Below are 23,533 nucleotides of genomic sequence, written 5' to 3' on the forward strand. Positions count from 1 at the left end.
AATTTGCATAACAATGCACCAACTAGGATTCAAACCTGCCACACCTCTTAACACTTCACCTGGGTGCTACCAGTAGTACTGAAGCCTAACAAACGCAGTGAGGCCAACAGGCTTCAGGTAGTGACCCTCCAAGTAACTGGTAGAAAATACTACTGAAAACATCTGCTTGTGCATATACAAATATATAAACACACACACAGCATCAGGCATGGTTTTTTTTTGTTTGTTTGTTTTTTTGAGTAGAGTTTTAAGGGATTTCTGAGTCCTACCTGGGTAGGTGGGCAGGAATTTTCTGCTACTCAACCCCCAAACAACAACCCAAGCAATCTCACCGTTCACAGGAGCATTCTGTTCATACAAGCAAAGAACACAACCAGATGTAAATTCAAAAAGTCCTTTGAAATGGAAGTTTAAGATTTAACTCTGCTATTAGGAACGCAGGGAAGTTAAAAATAACAACTCAATGCAGTAAACAAACGTGTATCCTTAACGTCTTCCTTATGCTTCAACCTTACACATACAAAGGAATACAGGTCTACATAATGACCAGAAAGGAGACAATGATGACAGCTCTCCAAAAAATCACGAACCCGGCTAGATTTGCTTTATCAAAAGCACCAGCCTCCATGACATTAGGGAAGAGGAAAATGAGGAGACAACCTAGCAAAACTCTCCCAAAAGTTATATAAACAAAGGAGAGAGAAGCCCAGTGTGGGCTTTGCACCCATGTGCTACTAAAATTACATAACACTCGGTGCAGACACTGAATAAGGAATGGATTCTGCACAACACCCCCACTCCCTCGACTCCAAGCCTTCGTCCTTGCCTTAAAACATCCAAATGCTTGCTTGGCAAGAACGAGTGGACAACTTGGAATATTTATTTTATTGCTAGAGTAAATCCTGCGAGAGTTGGAGACACATTTAGGCCCGAAGTTTGAATGTGCAACAGCCGCAGGGAGCCGCGACTCACACTCTCCGGACCTGGAGGAGAAAGAACTGACAAGCGACAGCAGCCCGCAAGGCCTCCTTCTTCTCCCTCGCGGTGCCTCCCGCTGGAAAGTTTTCCACGCAATCGATCGAAGGACAAGGAGCCCATTTCCCCCGCCTGCCTGACTTTGCAGGAAAGGCGAACCGAGAGACTGGAGGGGGCCGGCAGGGAAAGAGCTAGAAAGCTCCGCACGCAGCGGGCGGCGGCGGCGCAAGCTCCTTACCTGAGGGACGCGGAACAAAAAGGGGCGCGGGGCTCGCGCAGCCAGGGCGGCGGCGCAGGCGGCAGTAGGCAGCGGGTCTCAACGCTGCAGCTCTAGGCCGGCGCCCGCAGCGGCCGCTTCCTCCCTCGCGCGCGTCATGTCACGGCGATCAAACATGTCTGTGTGCGCTTCGCTGCTGTGACTTCCTGATTCTCCGCGGCTCGCGCGCGCACACACACACTTACACAGCCACACGCACACGCCACCCCCACCAGCCCTTGCCACCGAACCTCGCCTAGTCCCCCCCGGGCTTCCAGGGAGGGCGCGGGCGGGAGCCGCTATCAGCGCGCTGCTCCCGAAGCACTGGCCCCGGCGCGCACAACACACACTCACACTCACGCGCAGACACACTCGTGCCTGCCCCGAGGGCGCGGAAACGCGAGCCGCGGGATCTCACCGCCCCCTCCCACCCCTCCACCCTACTTAGCTGCCCTGCCAAACTTTTTTTTCCTGCCTGATCCACGTCCAACTTCCCTCCACCCCACCCCACCCCCCACGCAGCCCGACCAGCCGGGTGCTCACCACCATCCCCTGCAAACGGCAACCCGGATAAAAATAATGCAATCCAGGCGGCGGAGGCGGGGGCGAGCGCGCAGACACTGGCAGGAGGCGATTTCCCCGCGTGTACCGGAAACCAGCCCGAGTGCCCTGGCCAGGACACGGGTGTCCGCTGGAGTCCGCACCGCTGCGCCCCGCCCCGCGCGGTGCAACTGCTTGCAGGTTGCGAGGCCTGGTGCGGGGCACCCGGTGGCACTGTGCTCAGAGTGCGCCCTGTGGCCGGAGGGCGCCTAGGGGGTGGCGCGCTGGACCGGTTATTTGGGGAAGTGCATCGCGACACCTTTGCAGATGGCATGGCCGTGTTTTGCAACGCAAACGGGAGGGGGGAAGACGGCCGGGTGGAGGAGGGAGAGCAGAGGAAGGGGTAAACCAGGTTGGGATGGGAATAAAGCAAACTCGCTAGCAGGGAGCGAGAAGGAAGGGGTGCGTGTCATCGTTGGGAGGAGGCTTCCACCCAGACTCCCCGCCTCTCGCCCTCGCCACCCCTTATTCCCTCCCCACCGCAGCCCTTCCCCTTCCCGGGAGAACGCCACCGCAGCTGCCCGGGTGCGCGCGGGTCCTGTTTGTGACAGTCAGGCAGAGAGGATTATCCGGATCATGGCCTCCCTGGCCCGCAGCCGCCGCGGCTCTCCCGGGTCCCAGAGCTCCCCTAGCACCCAAACGATCGCAGGCGCCTCGTATGCCCGCGGCGGTAGCCAGGGGAAGACAAGAAGCAAAAGAAAACAAACCCGGGGGAGGGAAGGGTAAGGGAGCCCGGGTGGCACCTCCGACCTCCTTCTTTGGGGCCTCCTTGCTCCACACACCCCCGGCCCTGAGCACTGTGGCCGGGGCCGGACACACCGAACTTCAATACCCAAACCCACACTGCTGCCAGTACCAGAAATAGAGACTCCGCAGCGCCCCGGGCACAGATCCCAGGGCAGCCCCCTTTCCTAAAGGCCTATCAGTCAGAGCCCCTTTGCCCGCCCAAGGGAACGCAGAGAGTGGAGGTTGACACCTCCGATCCAGCATGCACCGACCCTGCGATAGTGGCCGCCGCCGCCTCCTCGGCGCGCCGGCTCCGGCTCTCCCGCGGCGATCTGCTCGCGTATCCGCAGCCGGAGCCCTTTAAACAAGTACCCGGGAAGCGGGTGGCAGCCGCGTTCATTGGCAACCTGCCGCCAGCCCGGGCTCCTCGCCCTCCTTTCCCGTTCCAACTCTTCCGGGGAGGATTGCTTGGGATGAACTGTCGCGTTTCCATTCTCCTCCTTGGTCCCCCCAGCCCTTCTCCTCCTGCCACCAGCCCTCTCCATCTCAGCTTTTAAGGGGATGGGGGAATTGCAACCTTGCCGAGCGTGTGTTGCAACGTTGAGTTGGCATCGCATCACTGCCTACCCAGAGTCAGGGCTGTGGTTTGTTGGGATTTCTCCCCTCTTGCCCCCGTGAAGTAGTAATTATTACTGTTATTATTAGAGCAGCGAGGTTCGGTGGAAACTTTCTCGTTTCTTCCACCGCCGCCCGGGAGCTGTCGTTAGAGCATTCCACCTGAGGCCCGCGGGGAGGAGGCGGGCTTTTTTGTTGTGGCGGTTGGCCCGCCTGTTTGTTTTGGTCTCCGTGCATGCACAATAAATAATAATTAGGATAATAATGAATAATCCCAGGCGAAGGCGGCGCAGTGCCGGAGGGGTTTGCCCGGTGGCTGCAGCGGAGAGGCCAGAGGGAGGGAAGAGAGGAGAAAGGAGTTGTAAGTTATATTTACCTTGCTCGCGAGGAGTGTGCTGGCTGAATCTCTTCCCTCTCTGAGTCACCCAGAGTACAGAAACAGAGGGAGAGAGGACTAGATTATGAATATGACTTCATTGATGACAGCCATCCCCTCCTCTTCCTAAACTCCGGCTCCGCCCCGCGTCCCACCCTCGCCGCCTCCACGGGCGCCGGAAGACGCGCCGCAGTTGGCCCCGCGCGCCGCTCCTCCCTGCCCGCCCGGGCGCGGGTTGGCGGGACGAGCCTGTCACTCGCCCCGCTCAGCGACTCCGGGAGCGCGGGGGGGAGGAGGGGGGTATGGAAGAATGTGGATTGAGACAGCTCTACTGTATGCGTGGATCCGTGTGTGTCTGCAAGGCGCCGGCTCTCGGGCAGTGTTTGTGCCTGGAGCAGGGAAACTGCGCAGGACGCGAGAGACCCAAGCCCTGCTGGACTTGGGCGCCCCTTATATCTTTCCTGGCAGTCCTCTCCCAGGGCTGCTGCGGGGCTCCTCCAGGGAGGCTGGGGAGGAGGAGAACGCCTAGCGAAAGGGAGGGCAATCGTAGTAATAGCGCGTAGTAGTTTGGGGGTATGTGGAGAAGGTGCTGGAATTTAACTATGCCTCCGCCTGTCAGTGCGAGCCTGCCTAGAGAAAGGGAGGGGACAAGGGAGGACTCCGAGTGACACCAAAGCTGTTTGTGGCACAGTGTTGGCTGTGGAAAAAACGGGCATTATCATGCCAGCTGAAACTTTTTCTGTCTCCCTCCCCTCAAGGCTGTCATTATAAATCTGCCTCCTTCCCCCTACCCAGTAAAACGGGAGGCGGGCACAAAGAACACTCCTGCCAAATCTGTCTCTGCTCTAAAGGACTGCAAGCTTTCAAATGCCAATGAAGGAGAAACAGCTGAGAGGCCAAACGCCTTATAAATAAATAAACCTGCCCTAAACCCTCTGTTTACTTCGTGAACTAGAAGCAGCCCTTTAACCTTCCCTCACCTGTCATCTTCCCGGGAAACAGACAAAAATATGGGGAAACAACCCCTGGGGGCTGGGCGGGCAGGTTGGGGGGCCATTGAAGCCTGAGATCTGCTTCTGATTTAAGAAGAGGAATAAATCTCTTATTCTCTACAGACCATAGTCTCTTCTCTCTCACCCTACATTTAAGACCAATTAAGGCTACAAACTGTAATCTCCGGCATGTCGTGGTTTTGAGACTTCTTGCTTCAATTTTCCTTGAAATGCAGTATATTGGCCGGCCCTATAGGTCAGTGTTTGGTGAGACAATTTTATTTTTAGTTTTATGAAGTGTGAAAGAATGTTAGGAGATTTTAAATCAGGTAAATCAGGGACCTATTATTTTAGACTCAGATTAATGTAGGTGCTTGACTCTTAAAATTAAAACTGTTCCTATGAAGTAGCATTATGAAAGTATGATTTATCCCTTATTTTGTAATGTAATGGCTTAAATTAGTCATTCAAAGTGCGCTGTGACTATTTGGTTGAGGACCCCCCCCTCCCCCCAGAGGAAAATCCTCTTTTAAGACTGTTGCAAAATTGGCTCTATTTGAGCAACCTGGTCTGAAATGCAGTTCTAGGATGCTGGATAAGTTGAAGACAAGAAGCAATGCAAAGTACTGCCAAATACTGCATGTGGTCATTAAGTGCAAGAATTGTTTACATCCCTGGGCCACTGCTGAAAGAAGTAGAGCTTGAAAGGGCACCATTTTCACTGTGGCTGGGAGAGTTAGTGATGACCCACCCTATAGTTTGCTGAGGTCTTCCCACTTGCTTGTTAACTTTAGCTTCTACATTTTCTGTCTATTCCAAAGTGAACCTCAAGACTACAAAAGATAATACATCTAAGGAAATAGAACATAGTATGCCCTGAAGAATCCATTGTAAGAACTTGGTTTTCTGCCTGAGGGTATGCTGGTATAACTTTAACTGGAAAACATAGTGAGAAATTTTAAACAAGATGAGTAGTGTAGTACATATATATCATAAATACTAACTTTTAACTCCCTATTAAATTGCAATTAATAATGTAGCCAGAAACAGTCATCTACTGTAAAGTGACTTAACTTGATGACAATGCTTATTTCATTGAGAAGTCTTAGGCTTTAACTTTTGGGGGCCTAATTTGTTTCTCTGACATGCCAACCTCACATGGCAGGTTTTAAAAAGTGAAGACTTCGCCTCTATTTCCTTGTAAGTAAGTCCCTTATCCCCTTATGATTCTACCTCCACCTGTCATGCCAAATTTCAGTAAGAACAATTATTTTATTAAGACACTGGAAGAGACTAGGCATTCCTTCTGTTTTGTTTTTCTGTGTTTTGTTTTTTTTCTGTCAGAGAAAAAGTGAAGAAGAAAACACTCCTTTTTATACATGTATATTCTTCAGATCATATAAAATTTTGATGCAGTACTTGAATGGGTTGGTATCTACATACATGCATAAGTATGGGAATGGAAAAATACCATCTATCATTGGGAGCAAAGATGAAATATATTGCAACTCCTTTTCTCCTCACATTGGTCTAAGAATGCTTCATCTTCTCCCTTCAGGTCTTGCTTCTGAAGATTCATCTTGTTTGTAGCTTGCACTGCTGGAAATAGGAATTTTTATAAAATAAGGCCTAAACTTAGGAGAAATGAAAAAAAGCAGTATCACTTGTTCAGTCTAAAAAGAAGAATGTAGAACATACAGTATGATCTCCATCTCTGAGGTCAAGCATAATTTAACAATTAATGCTAAGGAAGAAAATGATGGGGGTTTGGGGGGAGGCTGTTTATTTGGTTTGGTTTGGTTTTGCAGAGAATCACACAAAAACAAATATGGTTGAAGGCTAAAATGACTCTAGGAAGCTGCACAGGATGTTATATTCATGTGAAATTTTTCCTTTTGGACTTTGAAGAGTCATAATGGTATCATGGGGTATAAGTCCCTTTTTCATGCCTGTGTGGCCATAATCAATTGTTACATACGTCTGTGTTGGTTGACATTCTGTATAGAGTAGATGTTGGGTTTGAAAACTGATATCTGTCACAAAACCTTCATGAAAAAATATTCCATTCATAAAGTTAGGAAGCTTCTAGTCCTAACAAACTGTTAACGTGAACTGAAATGTTGTCTGACTTCAAACAGGAGCAGATAAGATCATTTAAGAAATGAATACTTCATCTTTAGTAATGCAAACTAAACTTTGACGAATTGAATCAGATGTTGTTTAATTTAGTGAAAAGTTTAGAATTAGTAAGTAAAATTACTACAGAAATAAGCACTCATCTCTTTTTTACCAATGAGCATTCTCAATAGATTTCTGCCTCTCCACAATCATTCCTCCAAAATAGAATCATAGTTTTCATTGTGATCATATCACTCTCTAGTTTTAAAATCTTTGTTTATTCCCCATCCTTGTTGTGATAAATTTCAAACTTCTTAGCATGTCACCCAATGCTGTGCATGGACAGGTCTCTACCAGCCTTGTTTATTGCCCCAAAATGTCTGCACTCTGGGAAACCTGGTCTATCTTCTAGCTCCTGAGAGGTTGTATTGGTCACACTTCCCTCTGACAAAAAAAGCATGACTCACCTGTGAACCAGCATCCTTATAGTGGTCCTCCCTGCCCTCCCCCCAGCAGAGGAAGCTTGTCCTACTCTGCTCCCATAGCAACCAATGTGTACCTCCATTAGAGCACTTATCACTTTGATGTGATTATTTGTTTGGTATCCTCCACTAGATGGTTAGTGCCTGGAGGGTGTAGAACAAGTTCAATTCATCTTTGAAACCTCAGCAATTAGCTGGATGCTTAGCACATTGTATGTGTGTGTGTTTTTTCTTAACCACTTTGTTGAATGAAAAGATGAGAGATGGATAATAAAATTATCTGACATAGAGAATTTAGCAGGTCTTCACTATTAATAATTATCATGTTAATTAAAACATTACTAAATGCTCAGAATCTTTATTTTGTAAACTGAAAGGGCTTGAAAAATGTTTTGGGGTTTTATTTGGCTTTGTTTGGAGGAGGAGAGGTGAGAAGAAACTATAGTTCTTGTGGTCATATAAAGAGCATTGACAAGAGGTTTTGTTTGTGTTTTTAAATCAGGCCTAGAAGTAACAAGAATGCATACATGGCAATTATGTAATAGAGTAGTTACCATTCTAATTGCAAGTTCTTTTTATTTCTATTTTAAATTAAATGCCAGAAGTTGTGCAAAAACCTGTATACATGTCATTTCATCTATTTAACCTGATGACATATGTGTCATTGTCCCCATTCACAGATGAGGAAAACTAGAGTCAGTAAGCAATTCACCTAAGGCAGGGAGGGGTCTCCAAAGTGGAGTGAGCAAGCAATTCATTGTGATATTGGAAGATTAGAAATTTTATTTATTTATTTTCTTTAATGTCTGAAAATGTAATGATGCAATAACGAAAAAAAAGGAGCATTTATAATAATGTTTATTATACTTATCCACCCTAGTATCTTTACATGATCCCAAGTAAACTGGTCATGTGCTGTGTATTGTATCTGAAGAATGAGAGAGAAGGAGCCCCACAAAGGAAACACTGATTCTTCTACTCTTTCATGGACATTAATCTCTCTTTAGGCATTGACATTGCCTCAGGTTTACAGTTTCAACCTTAAATACATTCAAAAGATTATATTACCATATCTAGTTTTAACCAATCAACGCTCTTATTTGTAAAGCTAGTGGTTTAAAAAGACTTCTGAAAAGAAATCAAAGATTGAGATAATACTGATAATGCAAGCACAGGTGAAAATCAGGATCAAAATTATCACTTTAACCTCTAAGAATTCTTTGCCAGCACATTAAGAAGTAAAACAATGACAGTCTAATTAGAGCTAACAAATAAGTGGAAAACACCACAATTATACAAGCCTACTTGAGGTATGGATTTATATTAATTACCATATTTGCCTTGAGATATTCACTATTGATAATATAATTTCATCATAATTAGAAAGATAATAAAAAATTTTTCTATAATCTTCATCTCATTTTTCATCACTTGTATTTTGTGTATGTTTTACAATGCACTTTCTATATTAATACTGAATGTGTATTATCAATAAATACACATAAATCATGCTTTCTCTGGTTTTGTTTTGTTGTTTTTGTTGTTGTTGTTTTTATTTTGCTTTTTATGTGCAAGGGGAATGATCAAACAATTCAAAGATGACTAAATGATGAAGTCAGAATTTTTAATTCGACTTTGTAGAACTCCAGACTCAGGGTGTTATGTACTGCTCATATAAAAACAGCTCAATAATTTGTCATGGGTACAAGGTTTTAAATCCATAATGGAGATTCTGTCGGGGTGGAATATAAAAGATCTTCAGGGCATTTGAGAATTCCCTGAAACTGTTCAAAATTCCATGATCATGTTAATATGCACTTTTGGCAATGACTCCATACATTTCACCATTCTCAAGAGGTTCTTCCCCTAAAGAGGTAGGAAATACTAACAAAGAGGCATCGGTAATGTCAATGACCTAGGATAATTTTCTGATAAGAAATCAGCCCTCTCCATGACTTATATAAAAAAAAAAAAAACCTATAAAACTCAATATTTCTCTAAATAGTTCAAATGCACTTTTTAAATTTTTTTAAACTTTTTTCCGGGAGGAGGGTGTTCATGGATTGAACCCAGAGGCACTTTACTATGGAGCTATGTCCCAAGTGCTTTTTAAAAATTATTATATTTTTTATTTTGAGACAAGGTCTTGCTAAGTTGCTTGGGCCTCACTAAGGTGTTGAGGCTGATTTTGAAATTGTGATCCTCTTGCCTCAGCTCCGAAGTTGCTGGGACTGACTACAGGCATGCATCACCATACCTGGTAGTTCAAATGCATTCTAGCTGCTCAAAGGAAGTCTTCATTTACCTCCAGACAGGGCTTTCTGAGGATGATTTGGTTCTTAAGGATTTCTCAGTACTCCATTATATATTATTGGCTAGACAAGGAAAGTTTGGGAAAGTGTTATTATCATCATCATGTCTTGGAGGCTTTGACATGTCTTGGGGCAGTTTTACAGTAAGAATCAGAACATGACTTCATTTTTTGTCATACATTGTTCAAATATGTTAACTTTTGTTTGGCAGGCCATTGTAACTACTCCACTTTGACTTGCTTTGTCATTTCTGAATGATAATGTGCTTCTGTACCAATGTGACACTGTGGGTGACCTCTGAGCCCCTCAACCCAATATGTATACACGTCTCCCATACTATTATGTAAAATTGTATTGTACTGTTTAACTTTGTATTACCTTCAGCTATCCTGGATTTATCTTTTCAGTTACTATTTATTGGCATTTATTTGTATGTACCCCTTTTTTAGCTTGGCTTGTGTTACGTCACCCACAGGATTCTTACTTTAAGTTCAGTACACAAATGCAAACCACAGTGATCATTTCAGTCCCTTTTCTATACTTGAAATTCTCTGTAAATTCAAGAGAGAAATAGAAAATAAGTCAGAAATATATAAAAACAGAAGTAACCATTGAAAATACCTTAGATGACACTTGAAAGAAATTGAGATAAATAATCTGCTTTGGGTGAAAAAAAAAAAGAAGTTAGGCTTCACATAGGTAGTGATAAAATACATTCCACAACAATATGGCTTTATTTTAATTTTCAATAGTGTTACTAGCCAGAAAGTGATACATATAAATAAAGAAAAAGTATAAGAAGTTTGGGAAAGAGTTGAAAGCATCTGGATTCTGCATGGGGCAAGTTTTAATGCTGGGCAGGAAGCTTTTATCTCCCTTTCAGATAAACTCAGCTGAACAGTTACTGACTTCAATGAGTGTTGGGCATAAAGAAAAAGCTCAGATTTGTTCTGGAATTCTGCATATTCAATTGTTTATCTTACCACAAACATTGTGATATCTGTTGGAATTTTGCTATTATGAAGACTATCTGGGGCCTTTTGGTAATAGACTTCTTTAAATAGAGGAAAAAACAGGACTTGCTGATAAGAGAATTATACACTTTGCCATTGTTAATAAAACTCAGGACTTAAGGTTTAGGGGTATGTTTAAATTTTTAAGACGTTTACACTTCACATTTTATTAAAATACGTTAAAAATATAACCACCTACCAGAGCATTTGTCTTTTTTGCTATCTTAAGTTTATAGGGTAAGAGATACTAACAAAAAGGTAAGAAATACTAACAAAGAGGCAATTGACATTACTAACTGTATCTACCATAACCTGATGTTCCACAATTCACATGGCCAATGTTCTTTTTTTTTTTTAATTTTCACAAGAACTTAGTTGCTAATGCTAGCATCGTTATCATCGTCGTCATCATCATCAACTACTGATAAATTGAGGGAAATAGTAAAAGAATAATGATCTAGATAAATGACTATGCCTACAAACAGCTTTCAATGCTAATATTGCTGATACTTGAGCTATCACAGACCATCTATCAATCTCTTATTGTGAGTAGTAACACTAAGACTTCTTACAATTGTCACTGCTTTAAAAACTAAACCCCAATCTCAAGACCTCTGGTTCCATGCACAAAATAAGAACACATGGTTGAATAGACTGTCCACAGCCACCCTAGGTTTAGAATCTTCGTCTCCTCAGTTCCAGTCAGTACACCCTCCACTATCCCACATTGTTTCTCTTAAAAGAAAAAAAAGCAATTCTCTGGGATCTTGTTTGGCAGCTCAGTGACAGCCATCAGTGCCCAACTGATGAAGTGGGCCGAGCACCACCCGCTGCAGGCTATCAAATGTATTTTTATAGACTGAGGTTTTCCAACTATTTTAACAACTATTCACAGTAAGAAATGTATTGTATATCATGATCCAGGATACACATACTTACTTAGATAGTGAATTGTTATCAGTTAGGGTTCAACCAGGAAAACAGAAGGAATTTAATTCAGGGAATTGGTTACACTGATGTGGAAAGAGTTTAGAAATCAAATTGGGAGTTGAGTAGCAACGGTGAGAAGTCATGGTCTCTCCTAGGCTGGGGAAACCAAGGGACAAGGAAGAACTAACAAATCCCAGAGCCCAGGGTCTTCTATTAAATCTGAAACCATGTGATTCTCAGAGTGATGATGAGTAGAATTGTTGCTGGAGTGGAAGAAAGGGAAAAGGGAAATACCTTACCATTTCTTTACTTAAAATTTAAAACTGACACGTAAAAATTATACATATTTATGAGATAACACATGATGTTTTGATACATGTGTACATTGTATAGCATTCAAATCAGGGTAAGTACATTTATTGCCTCAATCATTTATCATTTCTTCCTGGTTAAAACATTCAGAATCCTTTCTCATGGCTTTGTTGAAATCCATGCTCTACTATCATTATCTGTGGTCACCCTACTGTGCCATAGCACATCAGAACTGACTTGTCCTATCTAACTAACTCAGTGCCTGTTGACCAGAAACTCTTCCCAACTCCTCTCTCTCTATTCTCCTCAGACTCTGGTAAGAACTATTTTATTCTCAGCTTCAATGAAATGGTTGAGATTCCACATTTGAATGAAATCATGCAGGGGATAACTTGTCTTCCTCCTCTCTTCCTGCAGGCCAGTCTCTGGCTTGCATCTCTTACCAGTAAGGGTCCTGTGGGCTGCCTAGAGCTGACAGAAGGGGCCAGGCAGTGCAGCCTACCAGGGTCACTGTTCACTTGCCTCGGAGAGCTGAGCACAAGATGAAGGATGGATTTGAGAACCAATGGACCCCGTATCTGAAATGAAGTTTCCTAAAACAGGATTTACCCTAAGTACAATGCCCTCGAAGTTAATATTTTCTTTTTTGTTTCTTTTTAATTTAACATAGATACACCTTATTATGATGCATAATTTGCAGTGAGTAGACAGGCCCTATTTGGACCAACAGGGAATAAATACATTTCATGAATTTGTTGCCTGCATCTAAATATTCTGATTTTAGGATAGGTTATTAAAACATAGGTCTCATAATCAGGAGTTGATGAATTATATTGTATGAACCTTAAATAAAACGTTTTTACTGGGTTCCTATAACTAGACTATTTTTTCAGGTAAATGAATACAAAATAAATAGTGATGGATGACAATGAAGTACACAAATCAATCTCAGTTCTTCTTTTTCCACAATCAGCAAATAGGAAGATATTATATTTATCATTTTTTTCTATTTTTTCTTCATAGATCTCATAATCAAGCAATAGTAGTTATGATATAAAAGAATCATTCTCTGTAAGTCATTTTTACAAAGACACTGATAATACTCAAACAAGGATAAGAATTTGTGAGCACACCCCAACAATTGTGGAAAGATATTAAATGGAAAATTTAACTAAAATTTAGGGACAACTAATAGCATATAAATATACCTATAATTGCACATGCAAAGTTTTATACTTTTGGAAATCCAGTAAAGTGGACACATCTTAATTTTGTTTAACATGAAAATGTTAGTTCATGATTATATTTTTGTGTAAGCATGATGTCACATAGTGTGTTAATGAAAAAATCTATAAAATCCCTCCACCTTGGTGAGAGTTTAAACTATTAAATTTGCCAGTAACACTTCCAGAACCAATGGTTTAGTAGGCTCATGGTGGATTTGTTGCTTGCTGGCCATGGTCAAGAATACAGTATCTGGTCTCTGCTAATATGTAATATTCAGGACACTTTTTGAAAACTGGATGAAATACTCAGAACAGGTCTTCATCTGAGTCCATCCATTCACATAAACATTGAAACTTAAAGCATTAGGCTACTTATAACCTAAATACATTCTTTTGTAGAGTTGAATCAGTTTTAGGTTCACGGCAGAATTGAAGAGGAGGTACAGAAATTTCTCATATCCTCCCTGCAGCTGTACCTGTATGGCCTCCCCCACTCTTCCATATCCCCCTCCAGAGTGGCACACTTGTTATCAACTGAAAACTAACACTGACACATCCTAATACCCAAAGTCCAGGGTTTAATCCAGGGTGTTTACACTGTTGGGAGTTTTACATTCTAAGGGCTTGGAAAAATGTATCATGACATGTAGTCACCATCACACTATCATACAGAGTATTTTCGCTGCTTTAATAATCCTCTGTGTTTTGCCTATTCATTCCTCCCCAGCTGCTGGCACTACCAATCTTTTTATTGTCTCCATAGTTTAATCTTCCCTAGAATGTCACATAGTTGGAATCATACAGTATGCAACCTTTTCAGATTGGCTTCTTTTACTTAGTAATATGTATGGAAGTTTCCTCCATGTCTTTTCATAGTTTAATAGCTCGTGTCTTTTTCACACCAAATAATATTTCATTGTTTGGATGAACCACAGTTTATGTACTGAAGGACAACTTGGTTGTTTCTAAGTTATAGCAGTTATGAATAAAGCTGCTATAAATATCTGTGTGCAGGGTTTTGTGTGGACATAAGTTTTCAACTCCTCTGAATAAGTACTGTTACGATTTAGATATTAGGTGTTCCCCAAAAGCTGTGGGGGACAATACAAGAAGGTTTAGAGGTGAAATGATTGGGAGAGCTTTAACCCAATTAATGTGTTAATCCCCTGATAGGGATTAACTGTTTAACTGTAGGCAGGTAGGGTGTGACTGGAGGAGGAACAACCCTGGGGATCTGCCTTTGGAGTGGGTACCTGTTTTGTTCTTATGGAGCAGAGCTTACTCTCTGTTTCTTGGTGCCATGTCCTGAACTGCTTTCCTCCACCACACCCTGCTGTCATGACTTTCTGACTCATAATGATCCCCAAAGAATAAAGTAAACCATCTATGGACTGAGATCTCTGAAACTGTGAGCCCCCAAATAAAATTTTCCTCCTCCAGTTGTTCTTGTCGGTGAAAAAGCTAACTAAAGCAAGTACACACCAATCTCAGGACCTCTGGTTTCATGCATAAAATAAGCATAACATTCTAGAACACATGTGTAAGAGTATGTTTAGATTTGTGAGAAACCATCAAGTTATCTTTCAAAGTGGCTGTACTATTTTGGGTGTTCACCAGCAATGAATGAGAGTTCCTGTTGCTCCACATCCTGAATAACATTTGTGATCTTCAGTGTTCTAGATTTGGGCCATTTTAATGGTTATGTAATGATATTTCATTATTGTTTCAATTTTCATTTTACTAATAACAAGATGTGGAGTACGTTTTCATGTGTTTGTCACCTATATATCTTCTTTGGGGAGATGTCTTCATTTTCAATGAAGTTGTGCTCTAGTTTGGACACTGCTTCATGTGTTAGAGCATTGGTCCTCAGTGTAGTAAAGCCAGGAGGTGGGATCTTTAAGACGTAGGGCCAGTGGAAGTTCCTTAGGTCATTGAGGGCAGCCCTTGGAAGGGAATACTGGTCTCCTTGAGTGAATTGAGAGAGTGAGTTGAGAGTTCAGAGTTCTCTTGAGAATGAGCTGTTGTAAATGTCTGAGTCTGATCCCTGAGCCTCTCTCTTGCTTTCTGTCAACATGATTGCTTCTTTCTGTGTACACACACACCATTGCCATCCACTATGATGTGATGCAGATAAGAGGGCCCTCACTAGAACTGAGTCGAAACCTGTATTAGGTTGTTTAACCTCCAAAACTGTGAGCTCAATAAATCTCTTTTCTTTATAAGTTTGTCTACCTCACGTATTTAGTTATAGCAATGTAATATGGACTAATACAGGTTGATTATCATGCTTATTATTGAATTTTGAGTTCTTTTTTATTTTGAAAAACAGTCCTTTATCAGAAGTGTCTTTTGCAAATATTTTCTCTGAGCTTATAGTTTGTTCTCTTATTCTCTTGACAGAAATTGTCTTTTGTAGGCCAAAACCTTTTTAATTTTAATCCAGCCTATCAATTATTTCTTTCATGAACTGTACTTTTGGTGCTGTATCTAAAAAGTCATCATCAAACCTAAGGTCATCTAGATTTTCTCCTATGTTATCTTTCAGAAGTTTTATAGTTTCATATTTTATATTTAAGTCCATCTAGTTTTGTACATTCCATTTGAGTTAAGTTTTATAAAGGGCATACAGTCTATCTCTAGAGTTTTTTTTTTTTTTTTTTCTCGTATAGATGTCCGGTTGCTCACCACCATTTGTTGTCCATCTTTAATTCATTATATTGCCTTTGCTCCTTTTGTCAAAGGTTAGTTAATTATATTTATGTGATGCCATATCTGGGCTTTCTATCCTCTTTCTTTGATCTATTTGCCTATTATTTTGCCAATACCACACTGTGTTGATTACTATTGCTTTATACTAACTCTTGAGGTCAGATGACGTCAACCTCCCAACTTGGCTCCCTTTCTTCCATATTGTATTGGTTATTCTGGGTCTTTTGCTCTCTATATAAACTTTAGTACCAGTTTGTTATTATCTATAAAATAGCTTTGTAAGATCTTGACGGGATTTCACTGAATCTGTTGGTAAGGACTGACATCTTGAAAACATTGAGACTTTCTACCTATTGAACATAGAATATTTTTCCATTTATTTAATTATTCTTTAATTTCTCTAAAAGTATACAAATGTTCCTCATGTAAACCTTGTATGAATTTGATTGGATGTATACCTAATTCCATCTTTTGGAGTACTAATGCAAATTATATTGTGTTTTTAATTTCAAATTCCACTTATTCTTTGTGACATATAGGAAACAGATCAATTTTTGCATATTAACCTTGTGTCCTACAACCTTGCTTTAACTGCTTTATAGTTCCAGATGTATTTTTGTTCATTCTTTCAGATATTCTATGTAGATAGATGATCATGTCACCTGCAAATAAAGACAATTTTTTTTCTTCCTTTACAATCTGTCTACATTTTATTTCCTTTTTTTATTGTATTATCTAGGCCTTGGTTAAGCTTTTAATCAGTGTTCTTCTGAATCATCACAATTTTTCTTCCTTCCTGGACAACATCCCCCATGTCCCCCCTCCAGAAAAAAAAAAATCCACTTTAGTGACAGATGCATTGCCAGGCATAAAAAGCTTTGCTGTATATGAAAACTGATGTAATACTACCAAGAATGAAATGGGAAAACTTCTAGGAAAAGCCAAATAATACTGAATGACATAGGCATCAATATTTGCACGTTTAGTCAATTTACCTATTGAGAAAATGTGGAAAGTAAATGTGAGGAAATAACACTAACCTCCATTCCAGATCCATTTTGGAAATCCATAACCATCTATAACATCTTTGCTGAAGGCAGGGCTCTGCAAGGCTACGAGATGGGATTGCCATCCCCAAGGGAGAATTTCGGTGTATAACCTCCCAAAACTCAAAAACTAATAGTTTTTGGAGCTACTCCAACATGAGCTACTCTTATTCAAATGAAGTTCTTCCCTGGACAAGTCATGTGGCCTTGGACAAGTGAAATCACCAGTGGGTCCTTTTATGTTCACTTATAAAATAAGAGGACTTAGGCCAAATAATCTCTAAAGTTCCTATCATGTTAAACTCTGTTTCCTCCTCTGTAGATTGGTGACAGTGTTATTATAATGGTACCCAACATAAGGCATTATTATGAAGATTATAAAAGGAAATAGATGAATGCATATACCATGTGACTAACACAGAGGAAGCACTTGCTAAATGAAGCTACTATTAGTTTAGGAGTTTTGTTTTTTTAGTTACATCAGACCAAAAAGTTAAAAGAATGACTTTTTCCTCATTTTTAATTGTTTTCAACCTCTTATAGGTCAGCTACTTGATAAGCTACTGGTTTGCATTGGTCTCTTTGTTCTAGTGGTGCTAGGGACTGAACCCAGGGCCTTGTGCATGGAAGCAATCACTCTACCAACTGAGCTATATCCCCAGCACCTCCTAACAGGTTTTAATACCTTCTTTTTCTTAGGAAAATTATATTCAGTCTCTTCCATGGACTTCTCCTATTCCATACCTTCTTGGAGAATCCCCTGCTCAGTCCTTCTTGTTGAGCTCTTCTTGCTTTGAATACCCTTTCAGAATTCTTGACCACTTCTATGACTTACAAAACAGAGTGTCAAATCTTTTCTGCACTCCAAAATTTTAGTGCTGTCTCCAGCTGCTCCAAAGCCATCCATATTTGAATGGTTTTTCTTCACTTTTTTTTTAACCAGATCTAAAACATAATTCATTGTTTTACCTAAAATTAGCTTTCCAAGCATCTTTTTTGCTGTCAATAATTTTTATTATTTGCACAAACTTTTTTTGTACTGATGTACTAACCACGTTACGAAAAATTTGATTAAAGAAAAAAGTCACCTATTGTACTACCAGCCCAACCCAATCATTGTGATCATTTATTTGTAGTTCTTTCCCTTGGTTCTCATTGTATATGTTTTGTACCATTATAATCACAGTTTAAAATTCTAATTGTATCTTACTTATAATTGCAAGTATTCCATAAGAATTTTCTACATTGAAAACCCTTTATAATAGATTATTATTTTACTGTTCCCTCTGTTTCCAGTAACTCTGACCTCCAGTTCAGTCACCATGCTTGGCTAACTTCAGTCTCCTTCACAGCACCGTTTAATGCATCTTCCATGTGGTCAAGAATCTGGACTGATTCATCAGTGCTCAGAAAATAAAGTCCAGGTTTCCTGTCAAGCACTGAAACCTCTCCTCAAACTGGAGTCCACTCTTTCCAGCCTCATCTCCGATTTCATAAACTTATCTTAAGCCAAATTGTACTACTGATTATTTCACACCCCAAATGATAATTACCTCAGCCACTTCTTCAAGCCATTCAGCCCGACTGTGATGCCTACTTCCCCCAAGATATGTCCTTTAGCTCAGTAGCAATCCCCCTGAAGCCTTCTCCAGCTGCACCACAAATTGTGGTTACTCTGCTCTTTTTAACAATTTCTACTTGTTCTGAACCACTTTCTTGATGAACTCTGGGACGCTATCTCCTAAGTCACTGTGTCCTCCGAGCTCAACACAAAGGGCACGCTCAATAAATATTTATTAATGATGATGATGATGCCCACAGTCAGCACAGCTGTTCTGCTTTCTGTGATAATGATGAAAGCAATATGGGGACATTTCGGAGAAAATTCACTATAGTCCTCCTTAAATGTGCCCCCAAAGCCCAAGAGATTTACATATATTCTACTCCAATAGCATAGACCTAATCACTGTTGGAAGGACAGAAGAAGGGAGAAGGGAAGGAAGAAAAGCATTGAACTGAAGGAGGAGGGAGGACAAGGAAGAAGGAAGAAAAGGAAGGAGACTTATTTTGCATTTTCACATAATTTATTTCACTCATGACATAACAGAGATAAAGGAATAGCTTTCTTAGATTTTAACATCTATATTACAAAATGCCTCTAGATTCAGTTTAAACAGAAATAGACGAGTCCAAATGAGGACGCCCAGCTTTGTAACTACAACCAATATCTTTTAGTTGCAACATGAGTAGTAGCACATGATAACCAAAGCCTTGGGCTCCCAAGCGCTGTTGCCTAGGGTGAAACTCTACTTGTCAACTTGCTCAAATGTGGTCAAGTGACTCAACCTTTCTAGGACTCAGTTTACCAATCTGTGGAAAGGGAGGGTAGCACTGCTGTTCTAGAATGAGTTTAACAACCTGCTCTCCTCCACAAGATCCCTGATCTGGGGCATGTGTTGATTTCCACAAGCATTCCCACAACTACTGACTTCAAACTACCAACAGGCTTACAAAATTCCGAAAATTTGGCAACCAGCTCCCACAGGGTACCCTGCCTACAGGATTATTATGAAGATGAAATGAGCTAATACATGGCAAAGCAGTTAGAATTGGCCCTGGCACTTCATGATCTTTATTTGGTGGATATTAGTTATTTTTATTAAACCATTTTATTTTGATTTCTTCTGTAGAAATGGAGACTAGAAATAGTATATTGGAGAAAGCAGTTGCTTTGACTTTCGTTCATTTCAACTTCTTCCTCATCACGTTTCATGTTCTCGATGGCCAAGTAGCCCCATTGACTTATTTGAATTTCCTTTACTTTTTCTTAATTCATCTCTTTTTGGAGCATTTTAAGAATCAGGAGTCTGGCTTAAAGCCACATACCAGGAAAGAAAAGGGGTTGTAAAAGGTGAGGATAATCCCCATTGAATAACTTTCCCTGAAAAATCATTTTAAGAATGGCTTACATACTAACTCAACTAGATATGAAAGTTTGTTCAGATATGATTATTTATTGCCCATCTTGGGGGAGAATATGAATTTTGCTCTACCTAGCCTCCTTTCAAAATAATTTTATTCTCCGGTATTCTTCCTGACACAAAATAAATAAGAATTTTTATTAAAAAGAATCTCAAAATATATTACTGTAAACAGTGCGACTTTTTGCTTTTTTATTTCTGTGAGTATTTTCATGACTTCTAGTAAAATATATGCTTACGAATATTATAATTTGCTGAGTGTTTCATCAGAACTAACGCTTATGCAATAAATATTTGCTACTTACAGAAAACATGGCATTTTTAAATATTTAAACCAAAAGTCAGCTAGCCATCAGTTCCATTCATCAGTTGGAACCCCCAGATCCTGTCATTTTTCTATAGAATACTTTGCTATTTCTTGCTTAGCTCTTTTTATCTTGCCTTTCTTTTACAACTTCTGAATTTCTCATTTGCTTATTCCACTCATGAAATGATTTCTAATTTTGTTTTGTGAATTTTATTCACTTCTCAATTTCCAGGTTGCTCCTTTCCTCCTCTTGCTATTATGTAACTTTTTACTTCTTTCCTGAATAGGTGCCTAATGGTTATGTTCAAATATTAGGGAGTCTTCAGGTTTATAAGGATTGCTGTTGGAGGAATGCAAGAGACAGTGAGAAGCTGAGGCTACCATCCCATGCAAGTGCATGCTTGAGATCTCCCTATGTAGGGAAGAGTGTGGTCTCTCCCAACTTGTTCCTAGTTCCCAGTGTCTGGCAACCACTTGTCTATTTTCTTTTTGTGAATTTGAATTCTCTAGATATGTCATATAAGTAGAATCACATAATATTTGTCTTTTGGTGACTGGCTTATTTAATTTGGTATGATGCTTACAAGTTTTTTTTTTTTTTTTTTTTGCATGTTGTATCGTGTGACAGTATTTCTTTCCCTTTTAGGCCTGAATAATATTCCCCAAAATTTATATACCACATTTTGCTTATCCATTTATCTGTTAATGGACATATGGGTTGCTTCCAGCTCTTGGTTATTGTTAATAATGCTGTTATGGACATGAATATACAAATCTCTGTTCTAGAACCTGCTTTCAATTATTATTATTTTTTAGTTGTAATTGGACACAATACCTTTATTTTATTTATTTATTTTTATGTGGTGCTTAGGATCAAACCCCAGCACCTCTCATGTGCCAGGCAAGCGCTCTACCACTGAGCCACAACCCAGCCCCATCTGCTTTCAATTCTTTTGGGTACATACCAAAAAGAGGAACATGGCAAATTCTACTTTTAATCTTTTAAGAAGCTGCTCCTAATATTTTCCCTAATAGTTGCACCATTTTATAGTCCACAAAGGTTTTTATCCTCATCAGCACTTCTTTGCTTCCTTTTATTTATTTAGAAATGAGGTAGTATTACCATTTTTATACTACTGATCTTTGTTTCAACATGTTTTTCTATCATTCATCAACACAATTCCATGTTCTTATTTTTTCAAAGTCCCTTGAATTCTGGATTACCACTGTTTTCATTTTTGTGCCAAAGTACAGTACTTTATTTCTAACCAACCAGAAAATGCAGAATCTATTTAAATTCTACAACACGCTTGTTATTATGGTTTAGATATGAGGTGTCCACCAAAAGTTCATGTGTGAGACAATGCAAGAGAGTTTAGAGGTGAAATGCCTGAGTTATAAAAGCCTTAAACTACTCAATATATTTACAATACATTTAGTCCACTTGAATTGATTAACTGGGTGGTGACAGTAGGAAGATAATTGGAGGAGGCAGGTCACTGGGAACATGTCTTTGGGTCTTTATATTTTGTTCCTGGTGAATGAAGCACCAGGAACAGGGTGCTCACCATGCTTCCTGATGACCATGTCCTGCACTGCTTTCCTCCATCACATTCTCACTCCATGATGTGATGCTTCACCTTGGGCCCCAAAGCAATGGAACTGGCAATCTATGAACTGAGACCTCTGAAACTGCAGGCACCAAATAAACTTTAACTACTTGAAAATTGTTCTTGTCAGATCTTTCGGTCACAGTGGCAAAAAAGCTGACTAAAACACTTGCTAATGAGGTCTCTCTCTCTCTCTCTCTCTCTCTCTCTCTCTCCCCCCCCCCCTCTCTCTCCCTCCCCCTCCCTCACCCCCCCCCCTCTCTTTGCTTTTTCCAGGGCAAAAGCTACTCTGCAGGACCATCCAGGTTAGGTAAATACCTCTTCCTAGCTGGAGGACAGTAAGCCACTTCTACCTGCACTACAATTAACCTGCTTATGACTTGCCTTTCTGCTTCCTTTTGGTCACCTTTACTAAAGTATAGTTTCTATGTGAGTATAAAATTTAATGCATTTTGACAAATCTGTGTGGTATTGAAATCACCAATACAATCGTGATGTAGAACATTTTAAGAGATTGCTATTTGACCTCAGTCTTAACAAAACTGCAGTATTCATACACTACTGTTAACAGGAGCACAGCTAGGTGTGATGGAACACACCTGTAATCCCAGCTAGAATCTGAAGTGGAAAGCTCATTTAAGTTCAAGAGTTTGAGACCAGCCTGGACAACATAGTAAATCTCCATTTCAAAAAAACAAAGCAAACAAACACGTAAAGAGCAATAGCATAAACTACTGTTCATAGGTTATAAACATCACCACTCCCATATGTATAGCCTTGCTTACAATTTCTTCTGGGACTTTTCTTTTCTTGCTGAAAGATACCTTAGACTACAAAGGAGAGATGGGAAAACTGTGGAGAGGAGCTGAGAGGAGGGGAGAGGAGAGAGGAGGAAAGAGTATGTTTATTCTAAATTAACATATTTAAATACAAGTAATACTGGACTACTACCATATGTTTGTTTGGGTTTCCTCCATCTAGAGTGAATGGTGCTATTCCTGTAGTCTGAATAAATGATCTTTCATTGGATGATTTTCCCTCCTTTATTGCGCCTACAAATTTACAAGTGGGTTAGCATCCTTTTCCTTTTCTTTTCTGTTTCTTCTCCAAGATGGTATTCTCTGAAATATGGTTACTTACTTCTTCCTGATCAGTCATCTACTTTGAAATGTCCTTTCTCAATTGAGATACATTTATATTGGTCACATAAAATTTACTTATTTTCTGGAAGTTTTGTTTTCCACTTAACAAACATATTATTGAGTACTTACTCAGTGCAGGGTACTCATTGTTCTTCCAGGAATTTGTTTTGTGTCTAACAAACCTGAACTGCACATTTATTAGTTTTAGGGAAAGTTTTCATTTTACCTTGCTTAGAATTCAACTAGAAACCAAGTATTTTCTTTTCCTGCATTATCTAGGATGGTTTTTACTACAGACATTCCACAACTATATGTAGCATTTGTTAACATTTTGCCTCTTCACAAATACCATTGTGTTCTGCAGTTCAAGCACTGTTTGGTATTTGTCAGATTTCTTTTTTTAAACTTCCCTGGGAGCATATTATTAGCCTTTATGTATTTTTCAATTTTCTTTAACTGCTTTAATTGACATCCTTTTAAATTACCTTGAAATATATATTTAAAGATTTCTGCCCTATCCCTGTCTATATGCAACTTAATTCCATCTTGGCACTTCTGAAACTTCAATGTTGTAAATGAATTCTAACCCTAAGAAGATACTGTATGAATAAAGTCCGTTCTAGACAGTGGGTCTACAGTACTCAGTTTCTCTGAAATCTCAATAGCTCTTTGCATCTAAAAGGTGCCCAATAACATTTAAAATTTTAGAATTTTAGAGCTCAAAAAAAGCATGCATGCAATAAAAGAAATAATAGATAAGTTGAACTTCATTACAATTAAAAACTTTTATGCCTCAAAAGAC

At 40.2% G+C, this 23,533-nt stretch overlaps 1 protein-coding gene across 6 annotated transcripts in view; it reads right to left on the bottom strand.

Annotated features, from left to right (window-relative positions):
- Smarca2 (SWI/SNF related BAF chromatin remodeling complex subunit ATPase 2) overlaps positions 1-3,655 on the bottom strand; it is a 165,012-nt gene extending 161,357 nt beyond the window's left edge. For 3 of the 6 annotated variants that reach the window (XM_076846027.2, XM_076846026.2, XM_076846021.2), the window contains exon 1: positions 1,214-1,606. The gene's annotated coding sequence lies outside the window, so the exon portion shown is untranslated. Of the gene's footprint in view, positions 1-1,213; positions 1,607-1,774; positions 1,873-2,829; positions 2,898-3,548 lie in introns of those variants that run through there. The other 3 variants (XM_076846022.2, XM_076846024.2, XM_076846023.2) reach the window with 3 other exon arrangements.
- Between the last annotated feature and the right edge of the window lie 19,878 nt (positions 3,656-23,533).

The sequence above is a fragment of the Callospermophilus lateralis genome, chromosome 2 (genome assembly GCF_048772815.1).
Source record: "Callospermophilus lateralis isolate mCalLat2 chromosome 2, mCalLat2.hap1, whole genome shotgun sequence".
Taxonomy (NCBI): domain Eukaryota; kingdom Metazoa; phylum Chordata; class Mammalia; order Rodentia; family Sciuridae; genus Callospermophilus; species Callospermophilus lateralis.